The sequence below is a fragment of the Pristiophorus japonicus genome, chromosome 3 (genome assembly GCF_044704955.1).
Source record: "Pristiophorus japonicus isolate sPriJap1 chromosome 3, sPriJap1.hap1, whole genome shotgun sequence".
Lineage (NCBI taxonomy): Eukaryota > Metazoa > Chordata > Chondrichthyes > Pristiophoridae > Pristiophorus > Pristiophorus japonicus.
This window is the reverse complement of record NC_091979.1, coordinates 292823289-292839186: the sequence shown is the minus strand read 5'-3', so window position 1 is coordinate 292839186 and position 15898 is coordinate 292823289.

The window sequence follows — 15898 nt, the reverse complement described above, 5'->3', positions numbered from 1 at the left end:
CTAACAGAAAGCGGAGAGTCGGGATAAATGGGTCCTTCTCAGGTTGGTAATCGGTGGTTAGTGGTGTGCCACAGGGACCTGGATATGTGAGGTTATGACTGAGTACACTCCGCTGCACTCCCTCAATAGCAAGAATGTCCTTCCTCAAGTTAGGAGACCAAAACTGTACACAATACTCCAGGTGTGGCCTTACCAAGGCCCTGTACAATTGTAGTAACACCTCCCTGCCCCCTAATCAAACCCTTTGTCCTCCTCTGCTGAGTTCTAAATTTCTCCCAGTCCCCGGGTTCGCTGCTATTTCTGGCCCATTTGCATGCCACTTCCTTGGCTTTAATACTATCCCCGATTTCCCTTGATAGCCACAGTTGAGCCACCTTTCCTTTTTTATTTTTACGCCAGACAGGAATGTACAATTGTTGTAGTTCATCCATGCGGTCTCTAAATGTCTGCCATTGCCCATCCACAGTCAACCCCTTAAGTCTCAATCGCCAATCTATCCTAGCCAATTCATGCCTCATAACTTCAAAGTTAGCCTTCTTTAAGTTCTGGACCATGGTCTCTGAATTAACTGTTTCATTCTCCATCCCAATGCAGAATTCCACCATATTATGGTCACTCTTCCCCAAGGGGCCTCGCACAACGAGATTGCTAATTAATCCTCTCTCATTACACAACACCCAGTCTAAGATGACCTCCCCCCTAGTTGGTTCCTCGACATATTGGTCTAAAAAAACATCCCTTACGCACTCCAGGAAATCCTCCTCCACCGTATTGCTTCCAGTTTGGTTAGCCTAATCTATGTGCATAATAAAGTCACGCATTATAACTGCTGCACCTTTATTGCATGCACCCCTAATTTTCTGTTTGATGCCCTCCCCAACATCACTACTACTGTTTGGAGGTCTGTACACAACTCCCACTAACGTTTTTTGCCCTTTGGTGTTCTGCAGCTCTACCCATATAGATTCCACATCATCCAAGCTAATGTCCTTCCTAACTATTGCCTTAATCTCCTCCTTAACCAGCAATGCTACCTCACCTCCTTTTCCTTTTATTCTATCCTTCCTGACTGTTGAATACCCCTGGATGTTGAGTTCCCAGCCCTGATCATCCTGGAGCCACGTCTCCGTAATCCCAATCACATCATATTTGTTAACATCTATTTGCACAGTTAATTCATCCACCTTATTGCAGATACTATGTTTCTATCAGAACCAGGGGACACAGTCTAAGGATAAGGGGTAAGCCATTTAGGTCCGAGATGAGGAGGAATTTCTTCACCCAGAGAGTGGTGAACCTGTGGAATTCTCTACCACAGAAAGTTGTTGAGGCCAATTCACTAAATATATTCAAAAAGGAGTTAGATGAAGTCCTTACTACTAGGGGGATCAAGAGGTATGGCGAGAAAGCAGGAATGGGGTACTGAAGTTGCATGTTCAGCCATGAACTCATTGAATGGTGGTGCAGGCTAGAAGGACCGAATGGCCTACTCCTGCACCTATTTTCTATGTTTCTATGTTTCTACTCCTTGCATTAAGACACAAAGCCTTCAGGCTTGTTTTTTTTAACACCCTTTGTCCTTTTAGAATTTTGCTGTACAATGGCCCTTTTTGTTCTTTGCCTTGGGTTTCTCTGCCCTCCACTTTTCCTCATCTCCTTTCTGTCTTTTGCTTTTGCCTCCTTTTTGTTTCCCTCTGTCTCCCTGCATTGGTTCCCATCCCCCTGCCATATTAGTTTAACTCCTCCCCAACAGCACTAGCAAACACTCCCCCTAGGAATTGGTTCTGGTCCTGCCCAGATGCAGACCGTCTGGTTTGTACTGGTCCCACCTCCCCAGAACCGGTTCCAATGCCCCAGGAATTTGAATCCCTCCCTGCTGCACCACTGCTCAAGCCACGGATTCATCTGCGCTATCGTGCGATCCCTACTCTGACTAGCACGTGGCACTGGTAGCAATCCCGAGATTACTACTTTTGAGGTCCTACTTTTTAATTTAGCTCCTAGCTCCTTAAATTCGTTTCGTAGGACCTCATCCCTTTTTTTACCTATGTCGTTGGTACCAATGTGCACCACGACAACTGGCTGATCTCCCTCCCTTTTTCGAATGTCCTGCACCCGCTCCGAGACATCCTTGACCCTTGCACCATACCATCCTGGAGTCTTGGTTGCGGCCGCAGAAACGCCTATCTATTCCCCTTACAATTGAATCCCCTATCACTATCACTCTCCCACTCTTTTTCCTGCCCTCCTGTGCAACAGAGCCAGCCACGGTGCCATGAACTTGGCTGCTGCTGCCCTCCCCTGATGAGTCATTCCCCTCAACAGTACCCAAAGCAGTGTATCTGTTTTGCAGGGGGATGACCACAGGGGACCCCTGCACTACCTTCCTTGCACTGCTCTTCCTGTTGGTCTTCCATTCCCTATCTGGCTGTGGACCCTTTCCCTGCGGTACGACCAACTCGCTACACGTGCTACTCACGTCATTCTCAGCGTTGTGGATGCTCCAGAGTGAATCCACCCTCAGCTCCAACTCCGCAACGCGGTCCGTCAGGAGCTGGAGGAGGATACACTTCCCGCACACGTAGTCGTCAGGAACACTGGTGTCGTCCCTGAGTTCCCACATGGTGCAGGAGGAGCATAACATGTGACCGAGATGTCCTGCCATGACTTAACCCTTAGATACACTTAAATTGGCAACAACAATGCTAAAGTTTACTCACTGTTATAGAAGAGAAAAAAGAAAAACTACTCACCAATCACCAGCTAAATCACTTACCCCCTTGGTTGTGACGTCACCTTTTGATTTCTTTCTACTTATTTTTTGCCTTCTCTCCCCGCTGCAGCTGCACAGGTACGCCTCTCGCTGCCGCTGGGCCTTTATAGGCCTCACCAACGCCAGGAACTCCCGCCTCTCCGTCTGCCGTCGCCTCTCGCTGCCGCTGAGCCTTTATAGGCCTCACCAACGTCAGGAACTCCCGCCTCTCGGACTGCCGCCGCCTCTCGCAAATTGAAGCTCGATAAATCCTCGGGGCCTGATAGTCTGCATCCCAGAGTACTTAAGGAAGTGGCCCTAGAAATAGTGAATGCCTTGGTGATCATTTTCCAACAATCTCTGGATCAGTTCGTATGGACTGGAGGGTAACTAATGTAACACCACCTTTTAAAAAAGGAGGGAGAGAGAAAACGGGTAATTATAGACTGGTTAGCCTAACATCAATAGTGGGGAAAATGCTGGACTCAATTATTAAAGATGAAATAGCAGCGCATTTGGAAAGCAGTGACTGGATCAGTCCAAGTTAACATGGATTTATGAAAGGGAAATCATGCTTGACAAATCTAGCATTTTTTGAGGATGTAACTAGTAGAATGGACAAGGAAGAACCAGTGGATGTGGTGTATTTGGAATTTCAAAAAGTCCCACACAAGAGATTAGTGTGAAAAATTAAAGGATATGGTATTGGGGGTAATGTACTGACATGGATAGAGAACTGGTTGGCAGACAGGAAGCAGAGAGTTGGGATAAATGGGTCCTTTTCAGCATAGCAGGCAGTGACTAGTGGGGTGCTGAAGGGCTCAGTGCTGGGACCCCAGCTATTTACAATATACATTAATGATTTAGATGAAGGAATTGAGTGTATTATCTCCAAGTTTGTAGATGACACTAAGCTGGGTGATGGTGTGAGCTGTGAGGAGGATGCTAAAAGGCTGCAGGGTGACTAGGACAGGTTAGGTGAGAGGGCAAATGCATAGCAGATGCAGTATAATGTAGATAAATGTGAGGTTATCCACTTTGATGGCAAAAACACAAAGGCAGAATATTATCTGAATGGCAGCAGATTAGGAAAATGGGAGGTGCAATGAGACCTGGTTGTCATGGTACACCAGTCATTGAAAGTTGGCATGCAGGTACAGCAGGCGGTGAAGAAGGCAAATGGTATGTTGGCCTTCATAGCTAGGGGATTTGAGTATAGGAGCAGTGAGGTCTTACTGCAGTTGTACAGGGCCTTGGTGAGGCCTCACCTGGAATAGTGTGTTCAGTTTTGGTCTCCTAATCTGAGGAAGGACGTTCTTGCTATTGAGGGAGTGCAGCGAAGGTTCACCAGACTGATTCCCGGGATGGCATGACTGACATATGAGGAGAGACTGGATCGACTGGGCCTGTATTCACTGAGTTTAGAAGGATGAGAGGGGATCTCATAGAAACATATAAAATTCTGACAGGACTGGACAGGTTAGATGCAGGAAGAATGTTCCTGATGTTAGGTAAGTCCAGAACCAGGGGACACAGTCTAAGGATTAGAGGTAAGCCATTTAGGACTGAGATGAGGAGAAACTTCTTCACTCAGAGAGTTGTTAACCTGTGGACTTCTCTACCGCAGAGAGTTGTTGATGCCAGTTCATTGGATATATTCAAGAGGGAGTTAGATATGGCCCTTACGGCTAAAGGGATCAAGGGGTATGGAGAGAAAGCAGGAAAGGGGTACTGAGGTGAATGATCAGCCATGATCTTATTGAATGGTGGTGCAGGCTCGAAGGGCCAAATGGCCTACTCCTGCACCTATTTTCTGTTTCTATGTTTCTATCTATCAGATGTATTTTTCTGAGAATTTCTATGAAAAAATTATTAGATTTTACCTGAACAGTAGGAAGGCTAGTTTGAAATAACTTGTAAACTGTATAGAGGTAAGTACGAAGACCAATATTTTTGAAGTTAAGGCAGGCCAAGGGACGAGGGCAAGCATTGTAAAGGCCTCAATGTCTTTGGCTGTGCAAAACATAATTGATAAACAAGTTGTTAGTAGAATTTAATTGTGGCAGTTGTGTCTGCTCACAATGCAATAGCAACAGCAAGGCTAATCAATATCCTAAGCTAAGACACAATCAAGCTTGCTTCCTTTCTGTCATGCACTTGTAGTCTTGTAAATTTTTCTTCATTTTTTTCTGTCCTCTACTGTAACTGATGTCTCCTCTAATGTGCAGTTCATTGCGTGCATTCTACATAATTTCCATCTTTCTTTAGTGACCCTTGACGACCAGTGTTGATGAGCTACTAAACTGAAGGACACATCACATCAAAGCTCGATCCTATTCTGTAGCTAATGCCCACATATATTCACTATCAAAGGTAGCTGGATAGATGTCAGGAGCTAGTGTATTTTCTTCTTTCTCACACAAGTGCAGTGAAGCAGTCTTGTGTTTTCTATAATATCTCCTTAGACTATGGTATTAAGACCTGGTAGGTCTTCCTTTGCCTCTTTTTATGAAGCCTCACATGTCTATGAAATCTCTGCTTGTGGTAAATTCCAAGATGTCCAATGTTTCAGCTGCTTCTTAAGTTCTGGATGTCTTGTATCAAGCTTCATAACACACAAATAAAACAAGTCTGGTGTAGAGAAACTGAATAGTGGTTTAAAAAAAAGACCCATGACCATTATGACCTAGACCAGGCTGCTTTTTTAGTTAACTGAGGAAGTGTAGTATTGCGAGTTTATACTTAAATCATTTACTTTTGATATGTTTTAAGTCTTGATGGATGCTATCCTCAAAATAGAATGTGTTGAATCGCTATTTGGACCATCCTACAAAATTGTTCTCTTGAGCAATCATTCAATATTTAGAATGTGATTCAATTTTGTGATTGTGATGCCTAAATATTGGAAAGCTTGCTTATTATCTTCACAACTGAGTCTTTGCTGAAAACTGGAAGGTAGTTTTTTTTCTGTTTACTGCCATCAGACAAACCAATTATGCTGGAGAATAATTGAAGGAGCATGTAAACACTCCTCACTCTCACTCACTCACACACACTGTGTAAAAAGGTTCAACTGAAACAGAACATGAACTGTTGTGTCCTGTAAAGTATTTGATCACCTCAGTTTATTCCCATCACATCTTAATTTAGCATCAAGCTAAAGACAGCATATTGGCCACCGTATAAACTATAATGGACAAAAGGCTTGGAAGGAAGGATAGATCAACCTTCAAGATGCTTCCTTCTATCTTTTAAACCGATAATTTGCTGGATTGACTATTTATTGCAGTGCAATACACTATGAAGGGTTGCTGAACGGACATTGCTATAATGGAAACTACATATATCAGAGTATACCTTCTAAGGAGCCTAGTGGCCAAGAGCACCTAGAAACATAGAAATTTACAGCGCAGAAGGAGGCCATTTCAGCCCATCGAGTCCACGCCAGCCTACAAAGAGCCGCACGGCCATTGGTCAGCAGCCCTGAAGGTTCACATAAACCTATGAACAATGATGGAAAGGCAAAGAGCACCCAGCTCAACCAGTCCACCTCACACAACTGCAACACCCCTTATTCTGAAACATTCTACACTCCACCCCAACCAGAGCCATGTGATCTCCTGGGAGAGGCAAAAAACAGATAAAAACCTAGGCCAATTTAGGGAGAAAGAAATCTGGGAAAATTCCTCTCCAACTGATCCAGACGATCAAAACTAGTCCAGGAGATAACCCTGGCTGTATTCGATTCTCTGCAGTACTAAAAATACAATTGTACATCCCTGTCTGGAGTAAAAATAAAACGGGGAAGGTGGCTCAGCCATGGCTAACAAGGGAAATTAAGGATAGTGTTAAAGCCAAGGAAGAGGCATATAATTTGGCTAGAAAAAGCAACAAACCTGAGCTCTGGGAGAAATTTAGAATTCAACAGAGGAAGATTAAGGGTTTAATTAAGAGGGGGAAAATAGAGTACGAGAGGAAGCTTGCAGGGAATATAAAAGCTGACTGCAAAAGCTTCTATAAATATGTGAAGAGAAAAAGATTAGTAAAGATAAATGTAGGTCCCTTGCAGTCGGATTCGGGTGAATTTATAATGGGGAATAAAGAAATGGCAGACCAATTGAATAAATACTTTGGTTCTGTCTTCACGAAGGAAGACACAAATAACTTTCCGATTGTACGAGGGGACAGTAGGTCTAGTGAGAAGGAGGAACTGAAGGATATCCTTATTTGGTGGGAAATTGTGTTAGGGAAACTGATGGGATTGAAGGCCGATAAATCCCCGGGGCCTGATTGTCTGCATCCCAGAGTAGTTAAGGAAGTGGCCCTAGAAATAGTGGATGCATTGGTGATCATTTTCCAACAGTCTATCGACTCTGGATCAGTTTCTATAGACTGGAGGGTAGCTAATGTAACACCACTTTTTAAAAAGGGAGGGAGAGAGAAAGCGGGTAATGATAGACCGGTTAGTCTGACATCAGTAGTGGGGAAAATGTTGGAATCAATCATTAAGGATGAAATAGCAGCGCATTTGGATAGCAGTGACAGGATCGGATCAAGTCAGCATAGATTTACGAAAGGGAAATCATGCTTGACAAATCTTCTGGAATTTTTTTGAGGATGTAACTAGCAGAGTAGACAAGGGAGAACCAGTGGATGTGGTGTATTTGGACTTTCAAAAGGCTTTTGACAAGGTCCCGCACAAGAGATTGGTGTGCAAAATCAAAGTGCATGGTATTAGGGGTAATGTACTGACGTGGATAGAGAACTGGTTGGCAGACAGGAAGCAGAGAGTTGGGATAAACGGGTCCTTTTCAGAATGGCAGGCAGTGACTAGTGGAGTGCCGCAGGGCTCAGTGCTGGGACCCCAGCTCTTTACAATATACATTAACGATTTAGCTGAAGGAATTGACTGTAATATCTCCAAGTTTGCGGATGACACTAAACTGGGTGGTGGTGTGAGCTGTGAGGAGGACACTAAGAGGCTGCAAGGTGACTTGGACAGGTTAGGTGAATGGGCAAATGCATGGCAGATGCAGTATTATGTGGATAAATGTGAGGTTATCCATTTTGGGGGCAAAAACACGAAGGCAGAATATTATCTGGATGGCGGCAGATTAGGAAAAGGGGAGGTGCAATGAGACCTGGGTGTCATGGTTCATCAGTCACTGAAAGTGGGCACGCAGGTACAGCAGGTGGTGAAGAAGGCAAATGGTATGTTGGCCTTCATAGCTAGGGGATTTGGGTATAGGAGCAGGGAGGTCTTACTGCAGTTGTACAGGGCCTTAGTGAGGCCTCACCTGGAATATTGTGTTCAGTTTTGGTCTCCTACTCTGAGGAAGGACGTTCTTGCTATTGAGGGAGTGCAGCGAAGGTTCACCAGACTGATTCCCGGGATGGCGGGACTGTCATATGAGGAGAGACTGGATCAACTGGGCCTTTATTCACTGAAGTTTAGAAGGATGAGAGGGGATCTCATAGAAACGTTTAAGATTCTGACGGGACTGGACAGGTTAGATGTGGGAAGAATGTTCCCGATGTTAGGGAAGTCCAGAACCAGGGGACGTAGTCTTAGGATAAGGGGTAGGCCATTTAGGACTGAGATGAGGAGAAACTTCTTCACTCAGAGAGTTGTTGACTTGTGGAATTCCCTGCTGCAGAGAGTTGTTGATGCCAGTTCGTTGGATATATTCAAGAGGGAGTTAGATATGGCCCTTATGGCTAAGGGGATCAAGGGGTATGGAGAGAAAGCAGGAAAGGGGTACTGAGGGAATGATCAGCCATGATCTTATTGAATGGTGGTGCAGGCTCAAAGGGCCGAATGGCCTACTCCTGCACCTATTTTCTATGTTTCTATGTTTATCATTGTATCTGCGCCGGCCAACAAAAGGTCATCCAGTCTAATCCCAATTACCAACTCTAGGTCCGTAACCCTGAAGGTACCGGCACTTTTAGTGCCCATCCAACCATCTCTTAAAAGTGGTGAGGGTTTCTGCATCCGTCACTTCCAGGCAGCGAGTTCCAGATCCCCACAACCCTCTGCGTAAAGAAGCCCCCCCCTCAAATCCCCTCTAAACCATCCACTACCCACCTTAAAACTATGCCCGCTCGTAATAGACCACTCCACCAATGGAAATAGGCCCTTACTATCCACTATGTCCAGGCCCCTCAATATTTTGTACACCTCAATGAGGTCTCCTCTCAACCTCCTCTGTTCCAATGAGAACAAACCCAGCCTATCCAATCTGTCCTCATAACTAAGATTCTCCATTCCTGGCAGCATCCTAGTAAATCTCCTCTGCAGAGAGAAGATGCAATCAGTCATGAGGAAAGATTTATTTCGGTTTTGTTACAGATCAGTGGGAGCTGTAAGGATGTGTTCGCCCCATGCATACTACTCATTTAAAGCAAATAGGTTGGTGTAACTCCTATTTTTGCCGGTCAGTTTTATATGCTGCTGATTAGGTGTGTACGCTGGTGTAATGAAAGAAAGATGGGTTTTATTGGTGGAGATACTTTTATTGTATCCAACAATCATTATTTACAAACTTTCTCTTTTACTTTGTTCTCAAAATATGGATGATGTTGGCTGGACCATATTTATTACCTGAGAAATAGGTGATGGGCCTTTTGCTTAACTGCTGCATTCCTTATGGTGATGGTGCTTGCACACTGGTGTTAGGTAGGGAATTATAGCACCATGACTCACCAACAATGAAAGAATGGCAGTATATGTCCAAGTCAGGGCAATGACTGTCTTCGAGGTGAAGGTGTTTCTATGATGCTGCTTTTGTTTTTTTACAGCAATAGAGGTTGTGGGGCTGAGGTGCTGTTGAAGTAAAGGTTGGCAAACTGCTACAGTGTATCTTATAAATTGTATGTACTGCAGTCATGGTATGCCAGTAGTGGATATTGAGTCCAATGGCAGGGGTGCTGATCAACCGGACTGTTCTGTCCTAGATGGTGTTGTGCTTCTTGATTCCCGTTGCATCTGTACCCATCCACACAAGTAGTGAGTATTCCATCCAGTCTCTTGACTTGAGTATTGTAGATATTGGAGAGGTTTTGAAGTGTCGGGAGGTGAGTTACTCATTGCAGAGTACCCAGCCTCTACCTTGCTTGCGAAAGCATAGTGTTGATATGGCTGGCCCAGTTAAAACTATGATCAATAGTGGTCAAGATGTTGATAATGGGGGAACTCAGCATTGGGAAAATAATTGGGTTTTTTCTGGTATGAGCTGTCCATTGCCTGGTATAATGTGAATGTCATCTGCCACTTTTCAGCCTAAGCCTGGATACTATTGTAGACTGATTCAATAGGCTGATTCATTATGGAGGGATTATGAATGGAGCAAATAACCACATTTCTGCACTTATGGTAGAGGAAAGGTCATTGAAGTAGCTGAAGATGAATGGATGGAGGACATTGCCTTGAGGAACGCCAGATGTGATGTCCTAGTGGTGCAATGATTAGCTTCTTGACAGCCACAACTAATTTCCTATGTGCCACTTATGACCCCAGACACTGAAAGATAGTCTCCATTCAGCTCTTTTGTTCATGTCTGGTAGCCTATGATGTGATGAGGTCTGGAGCCGAATGGTTCTGGCAGAATCAACAGGAGTGCAGCGAAGGTTCACCAGACTGATTCCCGGGATGGCGGGATTGACATATTATCTGGTAAATGCAAATGTCATACATGCATTGAAATATCTTGGCTAGGAGGTTAGCAAGTGCTGGTGCACAGATCTTCATCACCACAGTTGGATGTCAGGGGTCATAGTCCTCACTGTATCTATTTAGCCATTTCGTAATGTCTTATGGACTTTAACCAAATCAACTGGGCATTGATATCATTGATGGTAGAAACTGCAAATGAAGATTGAATTGGATTGTCAACATGGTACTTTTGGCTGAAGACTCTTGTAAATACTTCAGGCTTATCTTTTGCACTTATTTGCTGCTCTGCCATGGTTGGGAATGGGAATGTTTATGTAACTTTTCCTCCTCATTAGTTGCCTGATTTCCAAACATCGTTCTCAATAGGACTTCTCTTCCTGCTGCCGCATCATTACCTCTGGTGTCCACCAAGGATATGTCCTTGGCCCCCTCCCGTTTCTCAACTACATGCTGCCCCACGGCGACATCATCTGAAAACAGAACGTCAGATTCCACATGTACGCTAATGACACCCAGCTCTACCTTACCACCATTTCTCTCGGCCCCTCCACTGTCTCTAAATTGTCAGACTGCTTATCTGACATCTAGTACTGGATGAGCTGAAATTTCCTCCAACCAAATATTGGGAATAGGTCTCCGCCACAAACTCCGTTCCCTAGCCATAGACTCCATCTCTCTCCCTGGCAACTGTCTGAGGCTGAACCAGACTGTTCATAACCTTGGTGTTGTATGTGACCTGCAGATCAGCTTCTGACCACATATCCGCACCATCACAAAGAGTGCCTACTTCCACCTCCGTAACATCGCTCTACTCCGACCATGCCTCAGCTTATCTGCTGCTGAATCCATCATCCATGCCTTTGTTAGACTTGACTATTCCAATGCATTCCTGGCTAGACTCCCATCTTCCACTCAACATAAACTTTTAAGCTCATCCAAAACTCTGCTGCCCGTATCCTAGCTCACAGCAAGTCCCGCTCACCCATCGCCTCTGTGCTTGCTGACCTACATTGGCTCCCAGTTAAGCTCCAATTTAAAAATTCTCATCCTTGTTTTCAAATCCCTCCATGGCCTCGCCCCTCCCTATCTCTGCAACCTCCTCCAGTCCTAGGACCTGCTGAGAATTCTGCATTTTTCTAATTCCGGCCTCTTGTGTGCATCCCTAATTTCCTTCTCTCCTCCATTGGTGTCTGTGGCTTCAGTTGTCTAGACCATAAGTTCTGGAATTCCCACCCCTAAGCCTCTCCACTCTCTATCTCCTTTAAGACGCTCCTTAAAACCTATCTCTTTGATCAATCTGCCCTAATATCCCCTTATGTGGCTTGGTGTCAAATTTTGTTTGATAATGCTCCTGTGAAGCACCTTGGAATGTTTTATTACATTTAGATGTATATAAATGCCCCAAAAGTTTGTCAACATCCTTCGCCTGCTTCACGACGACATGCAGGTCATGATTCTTACCAACGGATCCATTACAGACCGAATTTACGTCCGGACCGGGGTCAAACAGGACTGCGTCATCGCTCCAACCCTCTTCTCAATCTCGCCACCATGCTCCACCTCACAATCAACAAGTTCCCCGCTGGAGTGGAACTAAACTACAGAACCAGTGGGAAGCTATTTAACCTATGCCACCTCCAGGCCAGGTCCAAGATCACCCCAACCTCTGTTGTTGAGCTGCGGTACACGGATGATGCCTGCGTCTGCGCACATTCTGAGGCCGAACTCCAGGATATAGTCAATGTATTCACTGAGGCATATGAAAGCATGGGCCTTACGCTTAACATCCGTAAGACAAAGGTCCTCCACCAGCTTGTCCCCGCTGCACAGCACTGCCCTCCAATCATCAAGATCCATGGCGCGGCCCTTGACAACATGGACCATTTCCTATATCTCGGGAACCTCTTATCACCAAAGGCAGACATTGATGCGGAGATTCAACACCGCCTCCAGTGCACTAGTGCAGCCTTCGGCCGTCTGAGGAAAAGAGTGTTTGAAGACCAGGCCCTCAAACCTACCACCAAGCTCATGGTTACAGGGCTGTAGTAATACCCGCCCTCCTGTATGGATCTGAGGCATGGACGATGTATAGAAGGTACCTCAACTCGCTGGAGATATATCACCAACGATGTCTCCGCAAGATCCTGCAAATCCCCTGGGAGGACAGGCGCATCAACATCAGTGTCCTCGTCCAGGCTAACATCCCCAGTATTGAAGCACTGACCACACTCAATCAGCTTCGCTGGGCAGGCCACAGAGTTCGCATGCCAAATATGAGACTCCCTAAGCAAAAGCAAGAGCTCCTTCATGGTAAACAAGCCAAAGATGGGCAGCGGAATCATTACAAGGACACCCTCAAAGCCTCTCTGGTAAAGTGCGACATCACCACTGACCCTGGAAGATCCTGGCCGAAGGCCGCCTGAAGTGGAGAAAGTGCATCCGGGAGGGCGTTGAGCTCTTCGAATCTCAATGCAAAGAGCGAGAAGAGGTCAAGTGCAGACAGTGGAAGGAGCGTGCGGCAAACCAGCCCCACCCACCCCTTCCCTCGACGAATGTCTGTCCCACCTGTGACAGGGTCTGTGGCTCTCGTATTGGACTGTTCAGCCACTTAAGAACTCACTTTGGGAGTGGAAGCAAGTCTTCCTCGATTCCGAGGGACTGCCTATGATGATGATGTAAATGCAAATTGTTGTTGACTATAGAGCTTTTTTCTTATCTGTTGGTTGAAGGATCGCTTAGCTCTGGCTATAGCATGGTGCTTCTGGTATTGCAAACCAGTAATGCTAGACCTATGATGTCCCTATTCCCTAGTCTTATTGGGCCATGGATTTCCTCTCGCTTCATTGCTGCCGGACAGCAGGAATCCACCATTGAGCCAAATCCCACATTCCATACCCTTCTGTCACAACTCCGGTTCCCCTTCCACAGTGATGTCAGACTAAAAGATACCCCTAATGCTGCCAAGCCTCATCAGCCCACCACAATGCTGCCAATGCTTAATGCCCACTTTAGGTCCATTTTACCACTGAAATTATGTATAACGCCCATATATTGTCCATTTAGCCACAAAATGGAAACTGACGGGCATTTTTCAGAAACTTATCGCTGAGCATTACTTTCCCCATGTGCGTAACGGCAGGAAAAAAATACCGCCCGCCCACTTTTTTTGTTGGAATCATCAGAATGGGCGAAATCAACGGCCATAATATCGCCCAGCATTAGTTTCTACACAGAATTAATGCCGAGATTCAATAATACCGACCGCCCACTTTTTTTTGTTGTGAAGAACACATTTGCCGAAACTAACGGCCATGAGATCGCACACATATCGTCGCCAAAAAACTGCCCGGAAAAAGTGGAACTAACTGGAACTAATCACGGCATTATGGACGCCATGTTCTACATCACATGTCGCATCCTTTAAAAGGCTGCTCTGCTTCAACCTCGGGGGAGTTCGGATGTACCCTGGAGGTCTTTGGAGGTGATGTGAACATCGGTACAAACATCTTGACCATACTGTGAACGATTGGAATTGAATAGGTGCCTTCGTCGATGTCATGTATTCAACCATCATTGTAACCCATGTATAAACTGACCCTAGTTGTACACTGTGAGAACAATGACCACTAGGTGGTGAACTTGTGGGAGACACTCCTAGCCTGGACTTTCAGGTATAAAAGGGGAAGCTCCACCCACCTTTATCACTTGAGTGCTAGTGAATAAAGGTTACTGGTCACAGAGTGACCTTCTCTCAAGCATGGGCCTTGTGTGCATTTAGACTGAAAAGTAAGGACGTACCATTGGCGACGGGAAACTGGGATTTAAACCACGCGAGCGTGGCAACTAGCAGCACAGATGAGAGGTACTGTGTTGGGGATGGTTGGGACGATTTTATTGAGAGACTACAGCAAAGTTTTGTCACTAAGGAATGGCTGGGACAGGATTCGGCCGACAAACGCAGGGCTCATCTCCTGATGGTTTGTGGATCCAGAATGTATTCCCTGATGAAGGATCTTCTAACGCCAGAGAAGCCGGCGGACAAGATGTTTGAAGAGCTCAGTAAGTTGATCGGGGAACACTTTAAACCGGCAAGCAGCATGCACATGGCGAGACACCGGTTTTACATGCACCGGCGGCGAGAAGGGCAAAGCGTTCCAGACTTCATGGCAGACCTCCATCGATTGGCGAGCCTATGTAAGTTCCCAGATGCATGCAGAGCGGAGATGCTGCAAGACTTTTTTATTGAGGGCATCAGGCACGCTGGGGTTTTCAGGAAACTGATTGAGACTAAAGACTTGACCCTGGAAACGGCAGCTTTGACGGCCCAGACATTTATCTCAGGGGAGGAAGAGGCCAGAATGATGTTTGACAAAAATCTGGACTCAAATGCAGCAAATGGACAGGGAGTCAACATTGTTAAAGCGGCACACAGTTCTCCAGGCAGTCAAGGACAATCGGACATGCCCCAGCATGTAGTCGAACCCACAGAGGGAATTCAACAGAGACAATGGCTAGCTGAACGGCGATTCATGCCATCGCAATGGACAATGCGGCCAGTAATGGGGCCATCAACACCTGTCAATGGTGTGCTTAAGGACAGTTACAGAGACAGTCAGAGACGATCGACTAGTAATGGACCTTTTTTTTCCAACAACGGCTCATGTTGGAGGTGTGGAGGCACACACCCAGCCAGGGTTTGCAGGTATCAGCAATATATCTGCAGAAACTGCAACGTCAGCAGTCACTTGGCGCGTATGTGCAGGAAGCCTACAGCCAGGTTGATGTACGAGGAGGATGAGCCCGATGTAAGCCCTACGAAGCCAAATGGACACTGGGGGAAATCGCTGGAAGCTGAAGTTCAGCGAGTTCATGTGGAGCACATACACAGTTCATACACCAGGACGCCACCGATAATGATGAAAGTGCTCCTCAATGGCATCCCAGTATCAATGGAGCTAGACACGGGGGTCAGCCAGTCCCTGATGAGTATCAAACAGTTTGAAAAGTTGTGGGCATCCAAGGCCAGGTGACCAAAATTACCGGCGATTGACGCACAGCTACAGACATACACAAAGGAGATCATTCCGGTGCTAGGCAGCACCACAGTAGTCGTGACCCACAAAGATTCGGAGAACAGGTTGCCACTCTGGATTGTCCCGGGGGATGGTCCCGCACTACTGGGGAGGAGTTGGCTTGCTGTCATGAACTGGAAATGAGGAGATGTCAATGCAATTTCTTCTGTGGAGCGAGTATCATGCTCACAGATCCTGGACAAATTTGACTCACTATTTCAATCCGTCATTGGCACTTTCATGGGGGCCAAAGTAGTGATTCACACAAACCCGGATGCCAGGCCATTACACCACAAGGCCAGAGCAGTGACGTATGTGATGCAGGAAAAGATAGAAGGCGAATTGGACCGCATGAGGGAAGGCATCATCTCGCCAGTCGAATTCAGTGACTGGGCGAGC